This window comes from Canis lupus, chromosome 1, assembly GCF_003254725.2.
Source record: "Canis lupus dingo isolate Sandy chromosome 1, ASM325472v2, whole genome shotgun sequence".
Classification (NCBI taxonomy): domain Eukaryota; kingdom Metazoa; phylum Chordata; class Mammalia; order Carnivora; family Canidae; genus Canis; species Canis lupus.
The window spans coordinates 117,351,505-117,365,643 of NC_064243.1; the positions used below are offsets into that span (position 1 = coordinate 117,351,505).

A 14,139-nucleotide genomic window follows, 5' to 3' on the forward strand; every position below is an offset into this window, starting at 1 on the left:
TGGATGTTCAGATCTAATTTGTGGATCCCCCCTTGCAACTCCTTGCCTCTGAATCAAGGCCAAGGATAGAGCAAACAGCTCTGCAGGGGTTGAAGGAATGCTATCATCTTATGAATACTGAATGGAGAAAGAATTTCAAGGATCAGAGGGCTGTGGCTTACCACAAATAAGGAAATTTCATAACCCCCAGGAAACAAAACAAAAACATCCAGTAGATGAGTTGGATTTTTTTTTTAAAGATTTTATTTATTCATGAGAGAGAGAGAGAGAGAGAGAAAGTGAACACATAAGTGGAGGGAGGGGCAGAGGGAGAAGCGGACTCCCTGCTGAGTAGAGTGAGTCTGGATGGGGGTCTCAATCCCAGCACCCCACGATCATGACCTGAGCCAAAGGCTCAGACTTAACAGAGTGATCCAGGCACCCCTGGATGAGTTGGATTTGAGATATCCACTGCTCTTCTTTGCCTCAAAGGCTAGGCACAGGAGAAGTTGCCCCAGTTCTGTTTCATGATTTCCCCTTTTTGAGCCCTCCTCCCCCAAAATGTAACACCAAATCGGCAAATTTAGTCTCCTGTGAAGGTGACATCAGCCAACACCTAAGCTCACATCTTCTCTCTCTGTAGCCGGCTCTCCAGCTCTTCTCTTGCAGAACCCTGCCAGTGAGGCACCCCAGCTCTGCAGACTCTGCAGCCTTTTGTCAAAGGCTTTGCGCACAGCTGAGGAGAAGAAATAGAAAATCAAGGGGTTGATGCAAGCGCTGAGAGCACTGAGCAACACCGCACACACTTGCCAGGATTCACTATCTTTCTTCAAGAACCTCAACACAAGAAACACATTGTAGGGCCCAAAGCAGACCAGGAAATTGAAGAGTCACAGTGGCCAGCTTCATAGCTCTCCAGTGCTTCCTCATTCCCACTTGGGGCCTGGAGAGCATGATATGCACAAAGCGCCAGTAGCAGAAGATGGTGACCACCATGGGGATGAGGAAGGGGACAAGACACAGCTCTAGCTGCACAGGGAGCAACACGGCCAGCTGCTCTGTGGTGAAGTTCTCATAGCAGACAGGGAGGCCTTCGGCAATGGTAAGTAGTGGACGATGGTCACAATGCTGCAATTTCCAAACGACAAGAGGCAGAAGAACAGAGAGGCAGTGACTCCATACACAGGCTTGCGGGACAGCTTGTACTGCACGGGGACAGCCACACTGCCGTAGCGCTCGATGCTGATGCCCGCCAGGAGCCACGTGCTGCAGTAGATGCTACTGTAGAAGCCATAAGCAGTGAAGGCACAGAGGACATCCGCCAAGGGCCAGTGGAAGCCATATGCAGTGTCAATCTTGAAGGGCAGCAGCAGCAGGAGGAGGAGGAGGTCCACCAGCTTCGGGCTGAGCAGCAGGATGTGGACAGGTGCAGGGTGGGGCTGGCGGACCCGTCCCATGAAGGCCCGCAGGGCCAGGAGGTTGGCAGGGAGACCAATGAGGAACTATATTATGTAGACAGAATAACTCGGCTATTGGGATTTTTGGTCATCCTTCCTGAAGAGACCAAAGATGAAGTCAGAATCCTCTCTGACCATGGGTTTGCCAGCCCCAAACCAAAGTGAATCCATTCTCGGCTTCATTGCATCACCCCTTCCTGCCTTTCTGAGTGGTTATGGCTAACCCCTCGAACTGAGTACCCTTCTGCTTCCTGTGTGTCATCGAGAAAGAAGACCTCCTTGCTTCCCAACCAAATTATTCTGAAAGGAAGGAAGGAAGAAAAGGAAGGAGGGAAGGAAGGAAGGAGGAGGGAAAGGTCTCCTAAGCATTTTGATATCTTGGAAGCCCCCACAGGAGAAGTTCTGAGGTCTCCCAAGGCCCCACTTTGTGAGGGCAATGACATCCTCTAGCTTGCTCACCCCTGTGTCCCTAGGACCTAGAACTGTGCCTGATGCATAGTAGGTGCTCAGCACTAACTGTTGTTAAATGAATGACTATATGAACGGAGGGAAGGAAACAGCTGCTTCATCACCAAGAGGGACTAAGCCTGAGACTGTGTCTGAGTTTCTCCAAATTTTACTCAGCCTGCTTGTGGCTCCCTACTTCCTCCCTCCTGCTCACCCTCCCTCCTGCTCACCATCCCTCCCACCCTCCCTTTTTCCCTCCCTCCCACTCATCCTCCCTCCCACTCATCCTCCCTTCCTCCCTCTCTAAATTTTGGGGGAGTAGTAAAGGAAGGAGCCTGAGCTGAGCCAGGTCACCAGGGCCCCAGCCCTGGCCATGCCTCAGCTCAGTCGTGTGACTCTGGGAAGATCATCTAGGTCCTCCCAGTAGCAGCTTGTTTCCCTCCATACCACAGATAACCACGATTTCTCCCAAAGTACCACAGTTCCCAGTCTGCTGACCACTAATTCACCCTTTCTCATCGCCTGAAGTAAGCGCATAAATGTGAAATTCATATTGATCAAGAGTAACTTTTATTTTTATTTTTTTAATCTGTCTTATTTAATTTTTTTATTTTTTTATAATAAATTTATTTTTTATTGGTGTTCAATTTACCAACATACAGAATAACACCCAGTGCTCATCCCGTCAAGTGCCCCCCTCAGTGCCCATTCCTGTTATTTACCTTTGAAAGGTAGACATTTAAAATAAAACTTGGGGCGGGAAGATAAATAAATAAATAAATAAATAAATAAATAAATAAATAAATAAATAAAATTAAATTAAATAAAATAAAACTTGAGTCCTCAACCTGTTACTGCTAATGTACTACTGGTAGGCCATCTGTAAATCTCATTCCCAGATTGGGGAATCTCAGGTAGAGGGCCAGGTGAACAGGGAGATTGCCATCTAGTTGGGACTGAGCGCACCATTCGTGTTTCCTGCCCCTCTCACCTGCACCGGGCCCCCCCCCAGCACAGGCTTCCCACTGACTCGTGCCGGCCCCTTTCCCATCTCCGTGACCTCTTGCCTCAACTCTTTGGAGAGTAAACTCCATACTCCGCTCCATAAACCTCATAAGTTTATCTATACTCCCTCCCTCCTCTCATCCCCTCTCTAGACTTGTGATCCCAATGGCCTCTTCCCTGAGCACAGCAAAGTTGGGTGTCTTGCCTTTTCCTGGAGACAGTTGGATGGCTTTTCCAATTCGTCCGGTCTCAGGTGCGGAACCTTGTCTAACTGGACCACCTTATTCTCTTCCACAAACACGAAGCTTTTATGCCTGGAAGAGTCATCTGGTCAGAGAGAGGAAGGTCAGTAGTTGAGCTTTTCCCAAGGCAGCTTGACCCTCTGGCTCCTCCACCAAATTCTGCTCCCACCAAACTATTTCTTATTTCCCCCAGAATCCAGATCACAACTGCTCTTTTGGGCTCCCTCCTTCTGCATTTCAAATAATCCATTCTGTTTTCTTTTCTATGGGCAATGATTCCAAACAAGTCTGCACACGCATCCAGTTCCTTCTCCCTCTGCTCTTTCTGCACTTGTTCCTTCCCCATCTTTTCTCTTCAGGCTCCTGACCTAATCAGTTTCCTGTTCTCTTTCTAGGAGGCTCCTCTGAAACTCATGAGTGTCTAATGCGTCGCCTGACTTCCTCTGGCCCTTCTTATAAATGCTTTTCCTTGAACTTGGACTATCCCGAACTTGGACTGTGTTGCTGCCAGGCAGATCGGGTTCCAGGACTTGTCTTTCCTCAGGGAATGTGTGTGTCTTGCCACTGGCCGCCTGACCCGGCCAACAGAGACCTTCGTCCTTTCCCCTGGGACCCCAGGAGAGTGACTCTCAGCCCAGTTTCTCCTTCAGAAAGGATCTCTTACTGCTCGTTCCCCATGTTGGTGGTTGGGTGATCTCTCTATATTCCTGTAGACTGCCCTTCCCTACCCCACACTGTACCTGTCCTGTAGTGGGCACCTGGTACGAAAGCAACATAATTATCTTTTGTTCTCTACCAAGTTAATTTGTACTATTTTGCTGTCCCCATTGGATTGAGCAACAGGAACTTCCCGGAATGGTAAAGGCTGCCACAAAAAGCTGCTCTCATTGTAAAATGTGAAGGAAAGGTTCTCTTTTCTCCATCCCCATCTGCAACCATGTGGAGCCGATTCCCCAGTCAGGAACAGAGCTGCACAATCTATTAGCAGGTGCTGGGACCATGCGCACTGTCCAGGGCCTCAGGAGTCTCTCTGTTAGCTGTTCTTCCTGGGATGACCCCACTCCTTCCCATGGGCGTGTGGGTTGAGTCTACGTAAGTTCGGCCCTTCTGCAAGTGACTTTTTGAAATTCGTCCTTAGGGAAAAAACCAACATAGTTCCTTGCATGTCACGGGTGCCTGCGTACCTATGGAGTAAAAGGAAAAGAGTTGGGGGTACCTGTAGGAGCTTGCGAGCCACTGATGCAAGCAAAGAGGAGGTCCGAACCTGCACTTTTAGCTTTTTATTTCCATTCTGCTACCCAAGCCAGCAGAATTGGGCCGTCCTCGGTGCTGAGGTCCCGGGGTCACCAAGGTAGAAAGGGGAGCACAGATTAAGCTGTTTTACAGAACCAGCAGCTTTGTGGACCTCACGCACAGCAGCAGCATGGGAACATCCCAGCTTTACCTCTGCTAAGGGATGCTCAGGGTCACACTGATGGCGTATGTAGGCTTCCCTCCACAATGCCTCACCTCTCACCGTCACCGCACTCCCTGCTCATCAGACACCCAAGCACCTAGACACTGCCCTAGGTGCTGGGGACATGAATGAACGAGACAGACAGTACACAAAGAAACCAGCGGGGAAGTTCAAGTAAAGGAGGGAAGCAAAAAGGGAAATCTGGAGAGAGACTAGCATGGGGCTTTTTTGAGAGAGAGGCCTGGGCTAAGCAGGGATGTTTGAACCGATGCAAGGAGCCAGCCATGTGAAGAGCGTCGCAGGTAGAGGGGACGACAAGCACCAGGGCCCTGCAGTGGGAACAGACTTGCTGCATCAGAGGAACGGAAAGGAGGCCAGTGTGGCTGGGTGTAGGAGATAGGTCAGGCCGCTCAGCCGTGGTGAGAGGACACAGGAGTGCGTTGGAGAGTGCTGACTGTCATCTGGAGCTGTCTGACCTCAGAGGAGGACTGTCTTCCCGTTGATCTTATCTCTCTCTCCTGCTCTTTGGTGTGTCTCGATAAGCTCCCGGGCCAGGCACAATCTGACAGCCCCCTTCTGGTTCAGAGCCCTGCTGCCATCCGGACAAAGGACCACTGTCCTCTTTAGCATCCAGCAATAAGTGACCAGGAAAAGGTCAGATAGGGGGACGCTAAACACAGAGTCCCTGGGAAACATTTTAAGAGGATGGAGAACGGAAGTGTCCAGCCACACACACAGTGGTACGCACCACCAGAGGAAGTGAAGAAATGGGGCAGAGACCCATCCAGGGAGCAGGGTTCAAGGTCCTCACTGCTCTCATTTGCCCTTGAGCTAGACCCCTGTGTAGCCCAGCCCACTGTGGGTCAGCTGTCCCCCTTGAAACCACACCATGTAAGATGAGAAACCTGCCCTATTAGGAAATTAAGGTTTTCTAGCCACCTCCCCTCTGCCAGCTACTGCCTCTGCAGACCTTGGCTTCCCACATCTCAGGGGTGGGACCCAGGTGACACAGACTTAGCCACCGCATCCTTCCAGTTGCTCAAACCAAAACCCCAAGACAGATCCTTGACTCTTCTCTTCCTCTGACACTTATTCCATCGCCACGTGTCTTCCGCTCTATTTTCAAAATATATCCCCGACCACCGCTTCTCACCACATCCACTGCTGCCACCCTGGTTCACGCTGTCCTCCCCATCGCTCGCTCGCCTGTTCCTGAGCAATCTCCTGTCTGGCCTCCCCGCTTCCCTTGTCGCCCGCTTCAATCTTTCCTCCACACAGCGGCCAGAATGGTCCTTTTAAAACCTAAGTAGGTCACATTCCTCCTCTACTCAAAACCCCATGGTCTTCCCATCCCTTTTCAATGTCACAGTCCTTCCAGTGGTCTATAAGCTCTACTGTGTTGGCTTCCTGTCCCTGTCACTCTCTGAGCTCATCCTCTGCTCCTGTCTCTCCCATTGTTACTTGGGACACTTTGGGGCAGGGGGGTGCAATTTGATGATATTTTTAAAAACCAAAAATCCTACACCACCTGGTCCAGTGAACTGATGTTAATGAGTTTATTATGTGGGTATACTTTCCCAGATCCACGAAGAAGTATATTTCTCACAGTGTTGTTTTTTTTTTTTTGAAAAGTAAAACTGACAAACCTTTTTTGTTTCTTTTTTTTAATTTATTTTTTATTGGTGTTCAATTTGCCAACATATAGAATAACACCCAGTGCTCATCCCATCAAGTGCCCCCTTCAGTGCCCCTCACCCAGTCTCACAGTGTTTTTTGTTTGTTTGTTCTGTAATAATAAAAGACCGGGAACAACCTATGTCCATCAGTAAAATTCTGGTTAAATAAGAACTAGGGGCCATCCAGTCAGTAGAAATAGTATATATCTGTTACAAATAATGAGGCAATTCTACAGAGGCCAGTACAGATCAAACACTGAGATGTATTGTCAAAAGAAAAAAAAAAGTACATTACAAGAATAATGAGTTGTACGAAAGGGGAATGAATGCACACCCACACGTTCACTCAATGAGGATTTCCTGGGCAGCCCCCATGTTATAGGACTTGGAGATGCTAGACGATCGGAAAACAGGTCTTGTCTCGGGGAGCCGACGTTCTGCTAGTGCAAGACAGAGAGCAGATTGATCATAACGTCAAGCCAGGCACTAGGCTGGGGTTCAGAAGGAAGACAGACTGGAAAAGCAGAGCAGGGCAGGAAGCGAGGGCAGCCTGCAAAGGCCTCTCAGAGGAGGTGACGTTTGAGCGGAGACTGTAGGAAAGAAGAGAATGAGGTGTGAGACTGGCGTGGTGTTCCAGACACGGGCCAGCAAGGCCTGAGGTGACCCAGTGTGTCGGAGGAGGTCGGGGAGGCCAGGGTGGCAGCCAGGACACTGTGAGGGTGGAGTCCTGATAATGAAGTCAGGTGGTCAGCTGGAGGCCCCACACCACGTGGGGCCTTGTGGTCATGGGCAGGATGTGGAGTGACATCTGGAGTATGGTGGGCAAAAGCGTGATGTAATCTCTCCCACATTTTCAAAGGATCCTTCGGGATGCTGAGTGATGAGTGGATGGGGGATGGGACACCCATGAGACTGGTAGCAGTGGTTTGTCTCTGGGAGGGAGACTTTTCTCCATCTGCCCTTCTGTGCTGTTAAAAAAAAAAAAAAATCTTTTTCTGAGCGTGTGAAATCTTTTCTAAAAAAAATTATTTCAATTCAGTTTGCCAACATATTGTATAACACCCAGTGAGCGTGTGTAATCTTACTCAAAAAGCCATTTAAAAGCAAGAAAAACCCAGGCACAGAGGAGGGCACATGATGAGATGAGCACTCGGTGTTACACTATATGTCAGCAAATTGAATTTAAATAAAATATTAAAAAATAAAAAAATAAATAAATAAATAAAAGCAAGAAAAACATTCACAGGTAATATTGATTGAGCATTTGTCACGAGCGGAGCTGTGCGCCACCTGAACAGCCATGCTTAAGCAGGGGTGGCCCTGAAAGTGGCAGTGCAGCCCACCCCACCCCACTCCGCCACAGCCTTCTCTTCTGTGGGGCTTCCCCAGCTGGGGGAGCGGATAGGACCAAAGTAGACATCAAAGAGAAAAAGGACAGAGCTACGGGCCTCACAGCCGTTAGATCCCTGGGCCACGTCTCCACCCACGTGTGGCAATTATCCAGCTTCCGAGTTTTTGCCAGTCGAGTGGGTATCAAGCAGTGTCTCTTTGCGGTCCGGATGCAGTCCCATTTTACTGATCGCTAATGGGTTTCGCATCTCAACAGAACGCAGCCCCCCGTGGCCCATAATCACTGTGCTGGACAGTGTCTCTGATGGCTCTTAACTGCAGCACCAGAGGCCGACTCTGCTAATTTAGGGATTATACCGTAACATGTTGGGTAGCTCAGAGATTCCCCAGGAAGGCTGGGGAACCAGGCTTGGAGGAGAAGGGAAGCTGGGCAGCCAGGACCACGTTCAAAGTCATGCCGCTGAGCCAGTCCAGTGAGGGTGCGGGGGCCCCCACCTCCCCCAGCCCCCACACACTGAACTCTGGGCCCTAGAGGCACGTTCTGTTTGTCATGACTGCTGCTACCACCAGAAGTAAGTCCCTTCTTTGCGCCACTTGAAGCCTCAGATGCTGAACTTGGACAGGCAAGCCTGACTGGCTAAGCATAGGAGGGAAGCTCGGAGAACAAGGTCCAGCGTTCTCAGCTTCTCTGGTGGGAGCCGGGTTCTGCTTCCCACTAAGATTAAAGATGCATCTGTAGGCAGTTCCCTAAGCACAGGAAGGGGTTCAGATGCTAGGAAACTGAAGGGTGTCCAGTATTCTTAGGGCAGGACCCTTCAACATCAGGACAGCCCAGACCACTTCCATTTTTTGAGGTTCCCAGGATACAGGGGGGAAAAAAAGGATGACATGCCCAAGAGGGATCGTAATGGTAGAGCAGCATCCTAACATGAAATAAGAAATGTCATTGTACTGTTCACACAATAGCGTTCGGATTTTATTTGTTTGCTTTTTTGGCAGAACTCATTAAAGTGTAGAACCAGAAATGAGCCGTGGGTCTTAAAAATTAGATCCTATCAAGCTATCTGTGTGACCATATGTTTTAAACTCATCTGGGAATCGTGTCCTAAGAGTAAATGTGAGGCCCGGGCCAGATGCCCTGCAGGCGGGCCCTGAGGTGAGCCTGGTGTAAGCAGATGGTCCGGGGCTGCCTTGCTCAGAGTCAGGATCCGCCCTTGGGCAGCAGTCCCTCCCTGCACAGAAAAAAATCTGCTGCTCATACAAGAGCCAGGAACTGCCCTAGACGTTGTGCCGAGGCCGAATGCCAGGGAGGTAAATTACTACACCCCGAGGCCACCTAAAATGGGATGTAACCATGTCACAGAATGAGCAGGATTTGGCAGATACAAGTAAACCCCATTTCTTCCCCTACAACCCTTCTTCCTGTGGTAGCATGACTCCTTGAGGTCTGTGGCTTCTTTGGGTGCCCTTAGATAATGAAAGTCCAGTCGGTGTCCTCATCACATAGCTCCAGCCCAGTGTAATATCAAAATTCCCAGTTCTGTTCCGAGGAGCACTTCTCCCTCCCAGCCCTGCGATGCCTCGGACTCAGCCTGCAGAGGAGGAGCACATGGCACGGTGTGATTTCTCTTTCTTCGCACCTTGTCTCCTGTGCTCTCCCGCTCGCTAGCTACAGCTTTCGGCCCTGCCCTGTGGGCAGAGAGGATGCATGTCTCACCCCATGCCCTGGGGTTCGATGCCCTCTGGGCGGGACACATCTAGTGCTGACTCATTTTCCCAAGGGGCCCTTTTGCAGGTTCTTGGTCCTCCCCAGCTGGAACCTTTGGATGTGGAGCACCTCCTCTGCTCAGTTGCTCAGTCCAGTCTCTGTCCTTGGGCCTCCTTTCTGTGGGATGGCGCTGCTCCTCCAGGCTAACTCTTGGGAAGGGGGGCATCATTCATGAAGTGACTTTAGGCTGGGTTGTCAGCAGGGGGCCCCCCTTTGGTCCAAGTGGGCCCATGGATCTGAATACCATTGTTGGTGGGACAGCAGCTCACCCCCAGTGTGGCTGTCTATACTATTTTGATTTCTCCCAGCAAGCATTTGGCACCAGCCCCTGTGCCCTCTAAACTTCAGGGACGTGTCAAGCCCTGCCGGTGGCAGTCTGCAAGTCCCTGTATCATACACTATCTGGGAACAGGAAGCACTGCATTTTCTTCCCACTGGGGTCACCATGCTCTAGAAGTGTCTCCTCTTCCACTTCCCAACTCCTTCTATTAGGCCTAAAGGTGAGTCTTGAACCAATGCCGATCAAATCCGTTTTTAAAGTCTGTGTGGATGGTTTAACACCTCCCATGAGGTCAGGATGTGGTGGCACTTGGTATCTGTTGGTCTTTTTTCCAAGTTACCATTTTAATTTTAATTTTATTATTTTATTTTATTTGAGCACAGTTGACACACAATGTTACATGAGTTTCTGATGTGCGACATAGTGATTCCGCACGTCTATATATTGTGCTCCATTCACTACAAGCCTATACCACCTGTCCTGAGCCCGTGCATCAGTACATCACTGTTATGATATCATTGACCATATTCCTTATGCTGTGCTTTTTATCCTCCTGACTTATTATTCACTCCGACTGGAAGCCTTACCTCTCGGCTCCCCTTCACCTATTTTGCCCATCCCCCTATCCCTAAGTTACCAGTTCCTCTCTCTAGCTGTTGTGAGAGGAGGCTTTTCCCCAAAGGGTATGACACTGTTTGTATCTCAAAGGCTATTGCCATGTATTCCAAGAGCTCACGGGAGCCCTCTAATTTGGGGAAAACCCCATGCCTGCTTTTGGGGGTGTCCAGAGATCAGTCTGGGGAGACACAGAGCAATCCAATTGCTTCTTGAACTCACAGCTGTTGTTGATTCCATGTGACAGGCTCACCGGAAACTACTCAGACAGGGCTCTCTGTGGAATGATTATCCTGGTGGTGACCCTTTGAGGTATGTTGTCTACACCCTATTGGGGGAGAAGTGGTAGTGTCCAAGGGCATGTGCTGGCCCTACAAAGGGAGTAGGTTGTGAGACTCCCACATGTGTCTCCGGGGTCATTTCTTGATGGCCTGTCCTGCCCACATCTCTGCCATTCTCCAGGACAGCACACTCAGTTTTCTTAGTATCAGAGAAATTAAAGTCAAAACAGTACTGAGGGGATGTTTAATTTTATGCATCAGCTTGGCTGGGCCACAGTGCCCAGATATTTGATCAACTATTATTCCAGATGTTTCTGTGAGGATGTTTTTGGATGAGATTTACATTTAATTTGGTCAACTTTGAGTAAAGCAGAATTCTCTCCATAATATGAGCACATCTCATCCAATCAGTTGGAAGACCTGAATCAAAAGCTGACCTTTCCTGAGCCAGCAGGAATTCTCCAGCAGACTGCCTTCAGATTTCACTCACAACATTGACTCTTCCTCATCTCCCAGCCAGACTGCCTTTGGACTTGAACTACAACCCTTTGGACCTGAGTCTTCAGCCCACCAGCCTTCATCAGATTTGGGGCCCATAAACCACCACAGTCACATGAGCTAAGTTCTTAAACAAATCTCTCTTTACATTGGTTCTTTGTCCAGAGGACTCTAATACACTGAGTTACAAAATTCTAAATGTCAACTTAAAAGGTGGTGCCGGGTAGCTTGGTTAAGCATCTAACTCTGGATCTCAGCTCAGGCCTTGATCTTGGGGTCATGAATTTGTCCCTTACATTGGGCTCCACACTGGGCATGGAGCCTATTTAAAAAAAATTAAGTATCAACTTAAAAAAATTAAAATATGATATTTCCCCTTGCTGCCAGGGTTATGGAGTCTCCTACAGACAGGGGACAAAGAGTTGATTCAGCTGGAGAAGGTAATTTGTCAATATTTATTTAAAAAAATCAAATGGCAAAAACAAACAACAACAACAACAAAAACAAAGACATTGCAAGAAAAGAAAACTGAAGGGCAGTATCATTCATAAACATATTGGGTGGGGGGTTGGGGTGACTGGGTGATGGGCAATGAGGGGGGCACTTGGTGGGATGAGCACTGGTTGTTATGCTATATGTTGGCAAATTGAACTCCAATAAAAATTTTTTTTTAATTAAAAAAATTAAAAATCAAATGGATCTACGAGGTAATATAGCAGTACACCTTTTAGGAAATGTAGACACACTAGCATTTATGGAAAAGGGTGTTCATTGTAGCATTACTTAAAATAGTGGAAAATCAGACATACTTTTATTATTGATTCTTTTATTTATCAAATACCAAATGCCTACTCTGTGCTAGGACTGTGTTAAGCACCTGGATATACAGTGAGCATGAAATAGACACAGTGACTTGTGGTCAAGGGCTTAGGGAGAAATCACACGTTAAGCAAGTGATCAGACAAATAAATAAACCAAACTGTCTTAGCACAGTGTGAGATAATGTCAAGGTGGGGGAGGGTTACTTGAGATTAGATGATCAGGGAAGACCTCTCTAAAGAGTGACATTGGTGAGAAAACCTGAAAGGAGAGGCCGGTCAGCCAGGTCAAGCATGGAAGAAGCTGTGTGCAGAAATCGAGAGCTTGGCCTGCTTGAGGCCAGGCCAGCATAGCGCTACTAGCGACGATGGGATGGCCTCCCCAGGAGCTTAGAAACTCTCGAGAGGTGGGACCAGATGGCACAGGGCCTGGGAGGCCAGGAAGAGGGTATAGGAATGGTAATGGACAATGACATAATCTAATTAATGTTCCTTAATGGTCCCCGGGCCATGGTGTGGACTAATGGGGTTAAAGACAAGAAGAAAAACCAGGTTAGAAGCTTTTGTAGTCCAGGTGACAGATAATGGTTGCCTTGCATTGGAGAGAAGCAGATTCATGCAAGACACATTTTGGAGATAGAAGTAGTAGGACTTCAGGTGCCTGGTGGCTCAGTCAGTTGGGCATCTGCCTTTGGCTCAGGTCACGATCCCAGGATCCTGGGATCAAGTCCCACATTGGGCTCCTTGCTCAGCTGGGAATCTGCTTCTCCCTCTCCCTCTGCCTGCTGCTCCCTCTGCTTGTGCTCTCTTTCTGTCAAATAAATAAAGTCTTAAAAAAAAAAAAAAGAAGCAGTGGGACTTGGTGATAAGTTGCCTGTGGGCAGTAAAGGAGTAGGCATCAAGAATGGTTGCCTGAGCCCCGGTGGCACAGCGGTTTAGCGCCTCCTGCAGCCCGGGGTGTGATCCTGGGGACCCAGGATCGAGTCCCACGTCGGGCTCCCTGCATGGAGCCTGCTTCTCCCTCTGCCTGTGTCTCTGCCTCTCAATAAATAAATAAATAAATAAATAAATAAATAAATAAATAAATCTTTAAAAAAGAAAAAAAGAATGGCTGCCTGACCACCAGTCACCTGTCCGAATGGCCCAAATAGAAACACCACATTGCCATGTGCTGCAAGATTATGGATCAACTGAACCTCTTGTATTGCTGGAAGGACTGCAGAATGGTACAACCGCCAACACACAGGCTGAAGGTATCCCTAAAAGTTGAATATACAGTTACCAATGGCTCAGCCATCCGTTTCCTGGGTATTTGACCTAGAGAAATGAGAACTTGAGTCCACACAAACACCTGCCACATGAATGTTTTGCACAGCTCTATCCATAACTGCCCTAACCTGAAAGCACCCAGAGGGCGGCCAGTGGGTGTGTGGATGGGCCCATTGTGGTACAGCCAGATAATGAGCAAACCACTCAGCACCAGAAACAAATCATGATGCCCACAGTAACTGGGATGAATTTCAAGGACACTCTGCCCAGTGAGAGAAGCCAGTGTCAAAAGGTTAGAGATGGTATGATTCCATTTAGGTGGCACTTTTGAAAAGATAAGATTACGATAGATCTGTGGTTGTCCAGTGGTTAGGAGCCAGGGGAGGATGTGACTATAACTAACTGTTCTTTATCTTGATTGCAGTTGTGGTTACAGGAATCCATGAGTGTTAAAATTCACAGAACTGAAGAGTCCTCCCTGAAAAAGTTCCTTTTTATTGTATGATCATTTTAAGCATAAAAAAGAATTTAATTGGGGCATCTGGTGTCTCAGCGGTTAAGCGTCTGCCTTCGGCTGAGGGTGTGATCCCGGGGTCTTGGGATCGAGTCCCACATCGGGCTCCCTGCAGGGAACCTGCTTCTCCTTCTGCCTATGTCTCTGCCTCTCTCTGTGTCTCTCACAAATAAATAAAATCTTTTAAAAAAACTAAACCTTTGATTTAAAAGGGGGGAGGATTCCAGGGTTTGTGGCACGGGCAGATAGGTAGATGGTTTTGCTGCTGCTCCCTGGCGTGGCCGAGGCTCGGAAGGGGGGCTGCTCCCAGGGAGTGAATGAAGAGCTTGGTTGGGACCAATGACGTTGAGATGTTCACAGTTGAGTACACAAGAGTCTGAGGCTGGAGATGGGAATCTGGAACCATCAATGACTAAAGCTGTGGCCGTGAATTAGAACACCTGAGGAGAGAGGGTGGCGAGCACAAAGGGACAGCCTTCCAGAG

The 14,139-nt window shown here is 48.6% G+C and overlaps 1 long non-coding RNA gene and 1 pseudogene across 1 annotated transcript; one reads left to right on the top strand and one right to left on the bottom strand.

Annotated features, from left to right (window-relative positions):
- Positions 1-260: 260 nt before the first annotated feature.
- On the bottom strand, positions 261-2,934 carry LOC112643727 (free fatty acid receptor 2-like; annotated as a pseudogene).
- Positions 2,935-4,003: 1,069 nt separating this feature from the next.
- Positions 4,004-13,852, top strand: LOC125755188 (uncharacterized). The gene is made up of 2 exons (XR_007411036.1): positions 4,004-10,587; positions 10,968-13,852. It is a non-coding gene; the product is annotated as an uncharacterized LOC125755188 (long non-coding RNA).
- The last annotated feature ends 287 nt before the right edge of the window (positions 13,853-14,139 follow it).